Raw genomic sequence first — 14829 nt, forward strand, 5'->3', positions numbered from 1 at the left:
TTGTATCGATGCTTGGTGATTTCTTAGCAAGGCTTTTTATTCCTTCGTGATATTCTGATGCTCCCTTATCACTGCATCTGTTTCATCCTCTTTTCTCGGAAACCTCCACAAATCTATGTAACATAGATTCAAGATCAACTTTTTTCTCGGGAGGTGGTTGTTCTTTTTGGTAGAGCCTTGGTCAATCTGTCTATACTTCTCTTCTTTTTGCTTCTTGTATTCGTCATATAGTAACCACTCCCTTTTTGGTTTCCTCCAATTTTCATCATACTTGTCCCCACTTGAGTAGCAAACTTACACCTTTTTATTTCCATGTTCATCCAATGTGGTAATCTTTTGTTAAGCGTGAACCATTACACCTTTCACAACCAACTCTAATTACATGAATTGATTGGTTCATCTTGGTCATTCTTCTATCCATAGTATCAAGCATAGCTAGTACAACAGCCATGTCTTCATAATTTCCTCCCCCAATTCCTTTACCTCCATCATGTCTTGGATTATGGTATTCATGAGAATGTTTTGAGAACTCTTCAATCAACTCCTTTACTTCACCCGGATTTTTCTTAGTAAGTGGTCCTTGAGAATCAAGGAGTTGCCTTGTCATGACATTCACCCCTTCATAAAAGATAGACACTACTTGTTGTATGTTAAGGTCATTTTCAGGGCAATCTCTTAGTAACCCTTTATAACGCTCCCATGCCTCATAAAGTGATTCACCTGGATTTTGCTCAAAGTTGGCTATTTCCTTCTTGAGTTTAGATATTTTTGATGGTAGGCATAATTGTTCCAGGAATTGCTCACGCATCCGTGCCCAAGTAATAATTGCACCAGGTGGAAGCGCTTTCAACCAGTCTCTTGCAACTCCCTTAAAAGTAACGGGAAGCATCCTTAACAACACAATCTCTCTTAGAACATTCGGGACATCGAAATAATCCGCAATTTTATTGACTTCATCTAAATGCTTGTAAGCATCCTCATGATCCTTCCCAGAAAATTGTACATCCTTAAGTGTAGTAAGAATGTGTCCTTTCAACTCGAATGTTGCAGTGGCGGGAATTGTAGGTTGTACTAAACTAGGACCAGCATCATCTCTTATCCACTTCTTGTATGCTCCCATGGACATATCCGCAATATTTTCCATTTCGTTTTCTGGCTCGTCTCCGAGTTCGCTTTTCTCTAATTAGAATTCAGGTTCTGACTTGTATTCGGATTCTTGTGGACTAGGTATTTGATGAAGATCTTCAAACTTACTTTTTTCCTTCGAAGATGTACTTGACTCTCTTACTTTCTTCCCTTTCTTCTTTTCAAATACTGATTTAAGATCTTTAAATGGTGAGCTCTTTGGTGGTTGGTCTTCTTTCACGTTTTTATCTGTCTTTTTGTGAAGGGCCGACTCTGGATCTTCAAGTGGTGGTAGCAAAGGTTTGTTGGAACCTCTGGTCATGAACTACTACAAAATAAACAAAAATAAAAACGTAAAGATGAACAAAAACAAAAAATTCAAAATACTAAAAATACCTTCCTAGCTGAACCCACGTCGTGTACTTAAGGTCCACGTCGTGGTCTCAGACCTGAAACAAAAATTAATGCAGAAAATTAACTTTTTGCAGGTTTTACCCCACAAAAAGGATCGATTAACTTAAAGCAAATAAATTAACAATCAAATAAGTCATTCCCCGACAACGGTGCCAAAAACTTGATGCGTCTGAAACAACTACACCTAATTTTACCTACTCTCCTACTAGCTATTCGACTCGGGGCAGTGTACCCCTCGCAAATACTATAGCACAAAAGTCGGGTATCGAAGACAGGGAATGGAATTAAATATTTAACCTACTTAATATTAAATTAATCTAAAATTCTAACAAAAGTAAAATAGGTTTTTATCTAATTTTTCGAGTTTAGATGAACTTAATTTATCAACAACTATTCAATCAAATTATAAAAATACTTGTATTAGTTTGAAACCACTTTCCCTCAATGGTTTAAATATTAATTATGACAATTCTCGTTGGTTATCAATTAAAATATTATTAGCAATTCAATTCCATATTTACCAATATTCAATTAATTCATGTACAGCTATGCATGGTCACACATAATCAATTATTAGATAGGATTGGAGCTATGTAAGATTGAGTTAACAAACACAATTGTGGTCACGATATGAGTTCTCTAGCACAGCTAAATTCAATACTTCGATTACTTATCTAAGATTGGTTTGATCTTAGCTCTAATAATATAATGTTCACTGAATTACTAGGTATGAATCAAAGCTATGAAGTATCAAATTGAGCATGCTAGGTATAAATAATCAAACACAAGACATTAACCAACTAGAAAAGTCTAAATTAATATTAACAAACCATGAGTTCCAACATCATCTAGCTAACAGAAGCAGCTAGATTTAGCTACTTATCAAAGAAATCAGACTTACAAACTTCGTAGTTAAAGATATAGTAATGTACCAAACAAAGAATAAACTATAATCTCCTTCTTCATCCTTGGTTGAAATTATGGGTTTTCTGGCTTGTAATCCTATGAAAAACGACTTCTAGAACTCTATTATTCACAAAAACCAACCTCTAAACTCATAAGTGTTAAAGATATATATATATATATATATATATATATATATATATATATATATATATATATATATATATATATATATATATATATACTTGTCATAAAATTACACTCCACGTCGTAGAATAAGGCTCCACGTCGTGGACTTAGATGAATCCTTATCGGGTAAGGATTTTGACTTTGCGCGTACTCATCTTCCAGAATTTTCCTTTCCACGTCGTGGATATAGCTGTTTTCGTGGGTTTTCTTCTCTTTAATCTTCCAAGCCTCAATAGTTTTCTCTTTTGCCACTTTTAGTCCTTATTCTTCAAAATGACTTATTTTGGCTGCAAAATACAATTTAATCTCATAAGTATCATTATTACATGAAAAAACCAAAATATGTATAAAAATGCATTCAAATATTGCCTAAAAGTATGTATAAATATGGCAATATCAATCCCATCTATCTTCCTCAACCAACTACAAAAAAAAAATTACTTTTCCTTGTACTTCATCCAAATTTATTTTCAACAAATATATATATATATATATATATATATATATATATATATATATATATATATATATATATATATATATATATATATATATATATATATATATATATATGGGTGAGATCCGTTGAGAACTCATAGTTTTCCAAGAACATGAGAACTAAAGGTGGATCGTTAGATCAAAATTAACTCATTAAGGGCATGATCGTCATCTTACCAACCCCATTTAATGTTTAATTTTTGTGTTTTTGGAAATATTAATAAAAATGTCTAAAAATTAACATAATAAATCAAAATTTTGGATTTTTTTAAAATAATAATTTCGATTTTTTTAAATTCAGATTTTATAATTTTCTTTTTAGAAAACATTAATTAAAAAAAAAAATTAAAAATGTACTTTTTTTAAAAACTGTAATTCTTTTAAAAGAAGTAAATTTTTAAAAATCAGAAAAAAAAACTTGAATATTTATTAAAAAAATTGGAATATTTATTAAAAAACTATAATTTTTTTAACCAAAAAAATTTATGATTTTGGTGCATATATGCATATTTGTTATACTATAATATTCGTAAGTAAATCATAAAAAAATACATATTTTTTATTTACTAATCTATAAAACACAATAGTAAAAATATTTTATTCAATACAAAATTAAATGTAAAAACATAAAATGCTACAAAATTTCAAAGCGTTTTCATCTCTTCGTGGCAAGATTTCCATATTTTCTTCAATTTATCTTTTTTCACCTTTTCAATATTTTCCACAAATTCTTCCAAACCTATAAGAAATTTATTTTAATAAAAAATTGATTAATACAAGAACACTCACAAAAAATATATACATATATATATATATATATATATATATATATATATATATATATATATATATATATATATATATATATATATATATATATCATGTAAGAATCACATGTTTATATAATGTGATATTCACATGTGATTATATCTTTTAAAAATCAAATGTGAAATTCACAAGAGAAATTTTAAAAAAATTAACGAATAACACTCATATAAAATGCATGTGTACATATAGACGTAATTTATATGTGATTTATTTTTCATTTACATGTGATTCACTTTTGATTTACACGTGATTCATATGTGAATTAAATGTGATTCATATGTGAATTACATATGACTCACATGCAACTCATATGTGATTTACTTGTGATTTACATGTGATTCATATGTGAATTGCATGTGATTCATATGTGAATTGCATGTGATTTATATGTGAATCAAATTTAACTCATATGTGATTCACTTGTGATTTACATGTGAATTACATGTGATTTAGATGTTGTCACAACTAGTTTTAGATTTACTTCATTATTCGAGGCTGCGGCCCAATCATCAGTTGTCATGAGGCTTAGGGACTTGGGGAAGAAAGGATTTGGCCCTTTTCAGATGTGGGTGTTATGGTTTAAGTGATCCAAGTGTATGATGGTTTTTTAGAGCCCAGGGGTATAATCGTATTGATAACTCGGTCTTTTATGAATTTTGGGTTTTGTTCGGGAAATTTTAAGGCTATGGTGAGTTTTTAGAAGCGTAAGGCTTCTCCCCAACTTTCCGTGGATATAAGGTTCGTTGGAAACGGACCTAAGATGAGGAAGATAGGGAAATTTGAAATAATGGTAGAAATGGTCCCTAGTTGAAAAGATTTGCAAGGTAGGTCCCATGCGTGCATGGTAAGTTGGTGTGTGCCTGGGTGAGTAAGCCCAACATAAGCTGGGGTACACCCTCTGTAATTGGCAGAGTGCCAAACCCTAATTTTTAGGGCTTGTGCACTATTTAAACACCCTTATAAGCCCAAGGCTCTCTCATTTCTGAGCCTCCACTGACCTTTAGCCTCATTTTGGAAACCCTAATCTCTCATTGAGTGCTTGTGAGATCTAAGTGGGCATTTTGGTGTGTTTTTGCTCATTTTCAAGGAAAAGGTGTTTGGTGCTAGCTTGTGGTTCAAAGGAAGACTTATAGATCCAGACTCTTGGCTTCATTTCCAACGCATTTAAGGTATCAAGTTCATACCTTAGATTCTTGTTATGCTTTATGTTTAAGGCTAGATTTGTGCTTATTTTAAGGTTTTGAGTCCTCATTGTGAGTTTGAGCCACTCCAGGTGTTATGATGGCTAGATCTTGCCTTTTCTGAGTTTGTAAGTTCATAAAAATGGTATCTTGATCCTTTCTCTTGGTCCATGCATGTTGTAGTTGGATTTATATGGGTCTTAATGGATTACGATGGTTGTTGAGTCCCACTAAGACATGCAAATGCATAAAGGTATCAACGTTTTGCATTAAGAGCTTTATTTTAAGGTTCTCTGAAGTGTGGGTGCAAAGTGCTTAAGTGGTTAAGCCATAATATTAGTTTTGGAATAAGTCAGTTTATCCCCCCCCCCCCCCCCCCCCCCGCATAACTGACCGTACGCCCAATGTACCAAGTTGTGGTCGCGATTTGGATTCTTCTAGTACGCCCTACATAACTGAGTGTAAGTCCCGCGTACAACGCTCAATTGGGTTTTGGACTTGTTGTGTTTTCGGGCTTCGCATCTTTGGGCCACGTCTTTGGACTTTGTTGCTTTGGGCCTTTTGGTCCATCTGAGATCAAGTTTTTAGACTAAGGAAATTATTAGGCTTTAAGATAAGACCCATATGGGGGTTGGGCCCAATTTGGAAAATTGGGCCATAAGTGGGCCTTTGTGAATCTTTTGGGTTTGTGCCTTTTTGGTTTATTGATTTGGGCCTTTGGTTCAAGTTGGGCCAGGGGTAAAATGGCCGTTGTACCCTAAGTATGGATTATGGACCATAGATTGGAACCCAAGTGTTAGTTGGGTGTTATTTTGTACTGATAGCTCGGTGAGTCTTCAGGGAAGCAGTTAGGGATTTCTTTTAGTGAGCTTCAACATTCGAGGCTGTTGGAACCTGAAAGTGAACCTCTAGCAATCCTAACTACTCATTCTGAAGTGTGTATGTTCCAAAGTGGAGAGTGGTCTGGAATATGTCCGGACTAGGAAAGAAGAAGATGTGAAACTGAAGACATTCCAGAATACCTCTCATGTCCGGAATGGATGCTGATCCGGAGCAAGTCCATTTTGTCTTAGTGCATTTATTATATTTGTCTTTGAATTGATGTAACGTTTCATAGGACTTAGTCTTTTGTTGTATGTGGACAATCAGAATGTTAGAAACATTTCTATTGTCCAGTCCTATGTAAGCACTCTAGTTAATTCACCGTAACCTTCACTCCTATTTATAAGAGCATTCAATACAAGTCAACCAAGGATATTTCATTCAACCTTTGTCACATTTACTAAGTTATTTCAAACATTCTTCACGTTCTTCATTTATTAACTTTACCTTATCATTTATTTTTATTGTTCATTAAATGACTTGATCATTTGCTGAATCTATTATCTAAGACTTGACTGGTCTTTCCAAGCTTGACTTGAACATTTATTAGCAAGCAGACATTGATCTTAGGCATTAAATCAAGGATTGAGTTTTCAAACCTTGTCCCTGCGCATTAGATCGGTATTGCTCTCTCAATTGGTATCAGAGCTTGAGTGGTTGCCCTTTGAATCCATAAGATCATATTATAGTTGGGTTGAAATTACCTTGGTATTTCAACCATTTCTGTGTTAAGGATAAGACTTCTTCTATATACCACCTTATCCTAAAGATATCTTAACTTCAATGGCTGCTTCTAATCCTCAACAAATGATTTCAATGCAAATTGAAAATAGTGTGGGTGGCCCTACACGTGCCCCATTGCTAGTTGTGGAAGAATATGATCACTGGAAAGTTAGAATGGAAAGATTTTTACTAGCCAAGGATAAAGGTGAAGTAATATGGAGATCCGTCACAAAAGGTCCACATGTTCCGGTAAGAACAGTTGTAAGAGATGCAGCTGCTCTGCTCATACGTGAAGACAAAACTGGTTCAGCTCCACTAACTGCAAATGATATCGAGAAGCTGCATGCTGATCAAGTTGCTTTCTCAGAAATGGTGTTTGGTGTTCCTCCTTCACTCTTTGAGCACATCAAGCTATGCAAATCAGCTATCGAGATTTGGGACACTCTTCAGGACCTGATTGAAGGTTCGGAAAATATGAAAGAAAAGCGTCTCACCTCAGTTGTCAACGACTTCGACACCTTCACCACCACTCCTGGTGAATCAGTGGCCTCAACCTCCAACCATTACCGTATCGTGGTCAACAACATGACTGCTCATGGGATTGTCTGAACTCCTTTGGAGTACAATCTCAAATTCATAAACAGTCTCGGCAAAGGATGGGGAATGTAAAATCATGTCTTCAAAGCAGTGGTTCCTTGAAAAAGTTAAAGCTCTATCAACTTTTTGATGAACTTCAAGGACATGAGTCAAATGTTGCTTAAACCATAAGGGAACTCTTCGGAGGTCCTCTTGCCCTTGTCAGTTCTTTTGAATCAACCATTCCGAACTCATCTACTTTGGATCCCTTCCAACCCATTGTTCCATTTGTTCAAACATCCGAACCCACCTTACCCACACAAATCTATCATGTTGATGATTCCGAAGCCATGGACTCTGAACTCCTTTTCCAACAGGAGTTCGCTCTACTCTCAATGAAGTACAAACGCCCTTTCAATCCTTCTTACAAGCCTTACCAAAACCGATTCCATGCTCCTCACCAAAACAATCCTCAACCATACTCAGCTCTGGAACCTAAACCATATTCGGAAAATTCTCCTACATACAAATCGAATCTCTCTAAGCCAAACTCTACTTCAGAACCTTCTCAGAGTTCCAAATCCGAGAAATCAGAAATTGGGTGTCATAAGTGTGTACATGCAAATCGTTTTGCTAAAGATTGGTTGGCTGATGCTTCGTAGAAACCAAAAATCAAGGATTCTGCCTACTACATCCGAAAAGTACAAGAGATGGCTGAAAGTGAAAAAGCCTTTGTAACAACAGTGTCAAGAGATGTTGAAGGATATTTGTTATCCGGGGATGATGATGACATGGTAACCATGAAGGAATATGTGTCTGATGGCAAGACAAACGATTGAATGTGATGAAGGATATTGGTCTTCTAGGTCAGAAGATGAAGATGATGTTGTTGAGCCTCACTATTGTTACATGGCCACCAATGATCCACCAGGTCGAAGCATCGTTCAGCAGGTAAAATCTATGATCTATGATAACAATTTTGATCTATATCTTTGTGAACCTTATCTGAACCAAATCCAAACAGATATGAGCACCATCTATAAAGCTTATGAGTTTGACATAGAAGCCAGTGAGAAGAAGGACTGTGAACTAAATCATCTTAGGTTACGTTTTGAGGATAAAAAATTGAAAATCAAGTCTTTAGAGCATAAGCATGTAATGTCAAAAGATGAATGTATCATTTTGAAAGATAAATGTGAAATCACCTATTCTGAATGAAATATTTTAGTTTCTGATAACAAACATTTCAATGCAAAGATAGATGCTTTGCATAATTCTGTAGACATGCTTGAATCGGACATTCAGATGACTCATAATTTTCGTCATCCATGGTCTAAAGCACATTTATGGGAGAGGTTCCGAACATCAGACGTTCGGATACCCCTGTTTCTCCCTTTTCACCATTTCTGGAGACTACAGACCATTTTGAGTCGTTAATTCCTGAGTTCAAACCAATTGTTGTCAAGTGTCCTGATTCCATGCCACTTCCTCCTCTGATAAACCTGGACCTAAATCGGACCATGGAATTTCATTACAGTCTTCCAAATTGTGTAGATTATGTTCGTAGGAGTAATCATACAAACAACTGTGTAGTTGACGAAATTCCTTCCCTGAAAACCGAAACAGATACCTCTGAGTTTGTATGGGCATCCGTAGATGATAAAGTTGAAAAATCAAGTTGTGTCTCCTCTGATTCTTGCGAATCTGATCCCTTGGTAGTTTCAAAAACGAAATTGATTCCCATTACTCCTGAGTTTAGTAATCTATCCATAGGACAAACTTCAAAATCATCTTTCCCTAAGAGAAAACCAATGTTGAATAGGAAGGATATTGTTGATCCCAAAGTAGAAGCTCAAAATGCACATAAGAAGGAAGTTAAGACTAGACAAAATTCCAGGTTCATTGAAAACTCCAAACCAAGTGTATCTCGGAATTCTCATGCATCAACTCATAGTCAAAACTCCTTTGCTCCCACTAATATCCTCAAAAGACAATATTTGCCTCCATCTGAGATTTGTCATGCAACTGACTACAAAAGAGAAAACCCAGAATTTATTTCACAATACATAAAAAAATAAAAAGATTTAACGCTCTAAAAAGTAATTAAACATCCATTTAACAACCTGATAGTAGGTCGCTCTGCTTCAAGGACACCGGAAATCAGTTTTTCACCACCAGTGACAGGAGCTAGCCTTGATGCCATTTTATGGAAGAATCTTATCTGTAAAAAGAATAATATATGATTTTTTTATTGAGAAATAAAAAAAAATTATAAAAAATACAACTATCAGATTAATTAATTTGCTTGTTGGGATACCAAGCATCGGTGAGAGTCCGGGTTTCCAGCATCCAATCGGTGTAGTTGCTTTAGGGCCTGATGACACAAAAGTTAGTTAAGTTATTATCCAAATCAAATAAAAGAAACTAGTTCTTTTTTTTAAAATTTCCATCCATATTTTTATTTGAAATAAGATTACCTGTAATGGTAAAGTAAGACTGTTCTGTCAAGTGTCAATATTAAACTTATTAATGTTGTTAGGAACTGAAAGTTTTAAAAGAGTGTTTGATTCAATCATTCAATAGCTAAAAATTGTATTAATTTTTGTGATAAAGTGGTGTTGAAAGAGTGTTTGATTGAGTCATTGAATATAGCTAAAATTGTTTAAATTTGATAAAGAGGTTAAGATGGGATCTTTCACAAAAAGTGAAATCTATACATCATCATGACAAGGAATTGGTATAATTAAGAGCAGCTGGTCAGCATGATTTTACATGAATAATACCATAAAAGCCAGCAGCAGCCATATAAGGCTTACAAATATGAAACATGTATATATAAGAACTAGATTTTAGTATAAAGCTGAAAAAGAACCTTAAAACCACACCACATCATTCACATGTATATCTTCTTATTTCTTAAGCAGTAGCTTTAGATTTCTCTTCATACTCATGTGGTGGCTGAAGGGTTCCGATCACCATACACATTGTCCACACGGCCTGTCACACATAATTAACCCAACCATAGTTAATCAATCTTTAACCACATCAATCAACAATTCAGGATTCAAAAAAAAAACTTCTTAATTATTCAGATTAAATTTTATCCATGAGAGAGAGATGAACATGTAGTAGGCTAGAACTTAGCCGCACGAAGCCATGGTGCAGGGTAAGCTGCATATTCTCTGGAGTATGGTTTTGTCCACTTATCAGCCATGAGTAGTTGAGGTGGATGAGGTGCTCCCTACAATTTTTTTAATTTCCATCATTATCCCTAATATAACTCTTGAACAAATAATACAAAACAGTCAGAACTTAGTTGTTGTTATAATTACCTTGATGACATTGTTGTTGATGTCCACTGTTCCTTTCTCAATTTCTGCTATTTCTTGTCTAATGGAGATCAAAGCATCACAAAACCTGTCCAACTCAGCCTACAACTCAAAAATTCCACATGTTATGTTATATAAAATGAAAGGAAAGGAAAAAACATTATAACTTTTAAAGAAACTTTACTCTTTTTTTTTTCAAAAAATACCTTGCTTTCACTTTCAGTGGGTTCAATCATTAGTGTTCCTGGAATTGAACATGACATAGTTAGACCATAAAACCGGTAATCAATCAGACGTTTTGCAACATCTTCTGGCTCTATTCCAGCACTTGTCTGAATATGAATATGACTCAAGTTAGTTGCTATTTCTTTTTGACTTAACAAAAAATATGACTAAATAATATTATAACTTACTTTCAAGGGTCTCAAATCAACGATGAACTCATGGGCAACTGTTCCACTCACACCACGGAAAAGAATGGGATAGTGACTCTGCAATGTAATTAATCCTAAAGGAAAAAGATTGAGAACTTGATAATAACAATAATTAAAAAAAATATTATATATTTGTTCTTAATGAATAGGGAAAGAAAGAAATTGAGACCTCAAGACGTTTTTCCAAATAGTTTGCATTCAAGATAGGTATATTGTATGCATATGTAAGTCCTTGAGATCCCATCATGGCAATGTATGTATATGATATAGGCAAGATAAGTGTTGAACCCCAAGGTGCTGCTGAAACCGTGCCAAGTGGCTTACTCTGCTTCAGGGGCTGGTATGCCTCTAGTGGCAACCTTTAAATCAAGATTTACACATTAAATTATATAACAACATATTACTCTAATTACACATAAACATCAAACTAAAAAAATTATTGTTTTGTCTTACCACAGGGTGTGAAGGCAAGTAGGGTGCCAAGTGTTTCTTCACACCAATGGGGCCTATTTCGGGCCCACCACCACCATGTGGAACGCAAAATGTCTTGTGAAGGTTTAGATGACAAACATCAACCCCAATCCACCATGGACTTGTTAATCCACCTTGTAAAAAATAAAAACCAAATAATTTTTATATGATGTTTCAATTTTGTTACCTCCATTAAAACGACACAAGAAGTGTAATGTTTATGTACCTGTGCATTCATATTCTCCAGCAGCTCCAACATTTGGTTGCAAAGAGAAAGAGTCAAATCCGGTTATGGTACACAGAATGTCCCCCAAATTCTTGAACACTTCCTGCAAGATATTTTTTTGTGTTGCTCTCAGGTTAAAAAAAAGTCAACAGAAATATAATTTGGAATTGTAAGTCAAAATTAGAAAGATTTGATTACCTGAAACCCCTATGCCTGTTTGGTAGGAGCAAAAGGATGCATATCTGCAAAGGCTGCCATGTCACAGGCATCATCTCTGTAGTTGCATTAAGCTTCATGGTGCAAGATCCCAAAGGAATCATACTGTGGCATAATGACAGATCCTTTGACTGCAGCTTACTAATGTATCTTAGTAGCTCATGCTCTGTATGATAACTAAAATAAATAATTAAATAAATAAATAAATAAGCAGGAAAAGCCTTTTACATGTTAAAAAAGTGACTAGGTTTTGAAAAAAAGTATCATGCGTGTTGAAAATCGAATGAGTCGGATATGGAGTCTCTCTGACAAGTCTGGAAGGGATAACATCCTGAACCTCTGGTGCAAGTGTTGTGGCATTGAATGTCACCTAGAATCAAGAATCAAGATTCTTGATTTATATAAAGATTTGTTATATCAAAAGAAAGGACAAACTCATGGGTTTTCCTAAGTCAAAAACTTTGAACATCCTGAACCTCCGCCATGAGAACCCACTTCAGCTGCCGCCGTTATTTCACCAACTCCGGCCATTAGATGTAATCATGTGTGCAGATACTTACATTACCAAAGATAGGACCGGAGGCAAGAGCGGATGAACTTGGTTCAGAAAACCAGAAGGGTGATTATGGTTTTCCAGAGAGAGAGAGAGAGAGAGAGAATGCACCTAAGGAATGATGCCCTCAGCCATTGCCCAAGCCAATTAAATACGAAATTGAGGGCTTTAAGCACAGTGGGCTGAAAATATCACATATAGCTACAATATAAACAAAAGGATCTAGAAGTAAGTAATGTTACTGGTAAGAATAATTAGCCGACAGTCATAAATGATAAATGCGTAAAGTTTTTATTTCACTTGAAGATATTTTCTACTGAGGTGACCTAGATTTGGTTCTTTGTGATCTGAAATATTAGCGATTCAAGAGTGAATTACTTGCTTATTGTTATGATATGTATAGAATTCATTTATGTTTCTCACTCAAAGACTTGATTGTATGGATGAACAAACACTAAGATGATCTCAAATTGACAAGCGTATAATCACATAAACAATTAGAAACAACCAATGAGCATAATGTAGGCAAGCAAACTTCAAATTATTCAGGTAGAAAGCACAAATTGCATATCTAGTTACATTCATTTGCAAATCAAATCAGATTAACTCAAGTATTATAAATCGGATTGATCTAAATCAAATCAACAAGAAGACCGATCTATTCGAAAGAAGTAACGGAGGCGAAAACGACTTACGGATAGGAGGCAGAAGGTGGATCCAGGACTTAGAACCCCAATCGCCAACATCGTGAGTGTAAGAAGTCGCAGTCGTCGGCATAGGCGTGTGAGAGCGTAAGGAGTCGCCGACACTGCGAGGATGAAACTTGATTAATTTTGTGGAGTTCTCCCATAAAAGCCCTAGCTGGTTGATGGAGGCGTTGATTGTTGATGATGAAGGGCCGGTAGGGTTTCATCGATTTCGAGTATGGTAGTACCAGGTGGGGGAGGATAAGATAGCTTCAAAGGAGGTCACAAATCTAGAACAAGGAAGAAGGAAGACATCGTTGCGAATTGACGGTGGTTGTGTCTAGGGTTAGACTGAAGGAGGAGGGAGAAAATGGCTCTCTGTACGATTTTATGAGAGACAAGGGAGATTACTTCAAAATTTTAGAATTTTCTAATTTTAGAGGATCCCTCTTTAAAAACGCGCGTTTAAATGAAAAAAAATATAAAGCGACATTTGTAGACAACGCCCATTTAATTTAGGTGCCATCCGTGTTTGTAAATTTTTTTTGTGGGACAATAATTTTAGGGCACGCACAAATGCGTGTCTTCTATCTTTCAAATTTTGGAAGGCTGACATCATTTTTAAGAACACATCAAAATGTGTATCGTAAATCAGTGAGTGTCATTGTTCGCGCGTCATTAAAGGGTATTTTTCTTTTAGTGTCCTAGTCATGAAGAACCCAAGAAATTTGACAATTCTACTCAGCCTAAATCTCGTGTGAATGCCACAACAGTCCAAAACACTTCTGCTCGGACTGTTTCATCTGTTTTTAATGCAAAATCTGATGGCACAATTTTTAAACCAAATCTTTCAAAAACCAATATGTCATCAAGCAAATCCACAAATGCAGAGAAAACATCCTTTTCAAAATCTTCAAAGAAAAATCTTGTGTGTAAAGTCAAAACTCCCATTGATGAAACACCAATTCCGGAGGTTACATATGTTACCAACACTCCGGAAGTCAAAGGTCTGAAAAAGACCATTCGGAACCCTCATGTCATTGAATATGACTACTGGATAGATGAAAAGACATTAGCCTTCTGTCTGTTTCCAAAGAATTCAAAGAATACCACCCAAAAACAAAAATCGTTCCTAAGTCACAATCAAAGTCCAAAGCCCGTGCCTATGTCCCAAAGTCTAATTCGGAGCCTAAAAACTCCATTACTCACTAATTTTGCAGGCACTTTGTGCTTCGGAGCAAGAAACAATATGGTATATTGATAATGCTTGCTCCATGCACATGACCAGGCAAAAAGACTTTTTGCGTGATCTAAAGCTTTCTCCAAACGCTGATTACATGAAATATGGCAACAACTCTAACTACCAAATTCGTGGTTATGGAATTCTCACCAATGGAAACTTCTTTATCTCAAATGTGGCTTATGTACTTGATCTGAAACATAATTTGATAAGTGTTGCTCAACTCACGGATTCAAATCAACGTGTGGAATTTTGCAAAAAGTACATCTATGTAATGACCGAAGATCGGAAAGAGTGCCTAATCAAGTCGCTTCGCAACAAAAATATGTACCCGCTCGACATCAACATGATTATT

General features: G+C 35.3%; 1 non-coding gene and 1 pseudogene across 1 annotated transcript; one reads left to right on the forward strand and one right to left on the reverse strand.

The window, feature by feature from the left end:
* Positions 1-653: 653 nt before the first annotated feature.
* LOC111898298 (small nucleolar RNA R71) lies at positions 654-760 on the forward strand. The gene has a single exon (XR_002852549.1). It is a non-coding gene; the product is annotated as a small nucleolar RNA R71 (small nucleolar RNA).
* A 9475-nt stretch (positions 761-10235) lies between these two features.
* LOC111898257 (glycine dehydrogenase (decarboxylating), mitochondrial-like) lies at positions 10236-11326 on the reverse strand (annotated as a pseudogene).
* Between the last annotated feature and the right edge of the window lie 3503 nt (positions 11327-14829).

This window comes from Lactuca sativa, chromosome 9 (assembly GCF_002870075.4).
Source record: "Lactuca sativa cultivar Salinas chromosome 9, Lsat_Salinas_v11, whole genome shotgun sequence".
Classification (NCBI taxonomy): domain Eukaryota; kingdom Viridiplantae; phylum Streptophyta; class Magnoliopsida; order Asterales; family Asteraceae; genus Lactuca; species Lactuca sativa.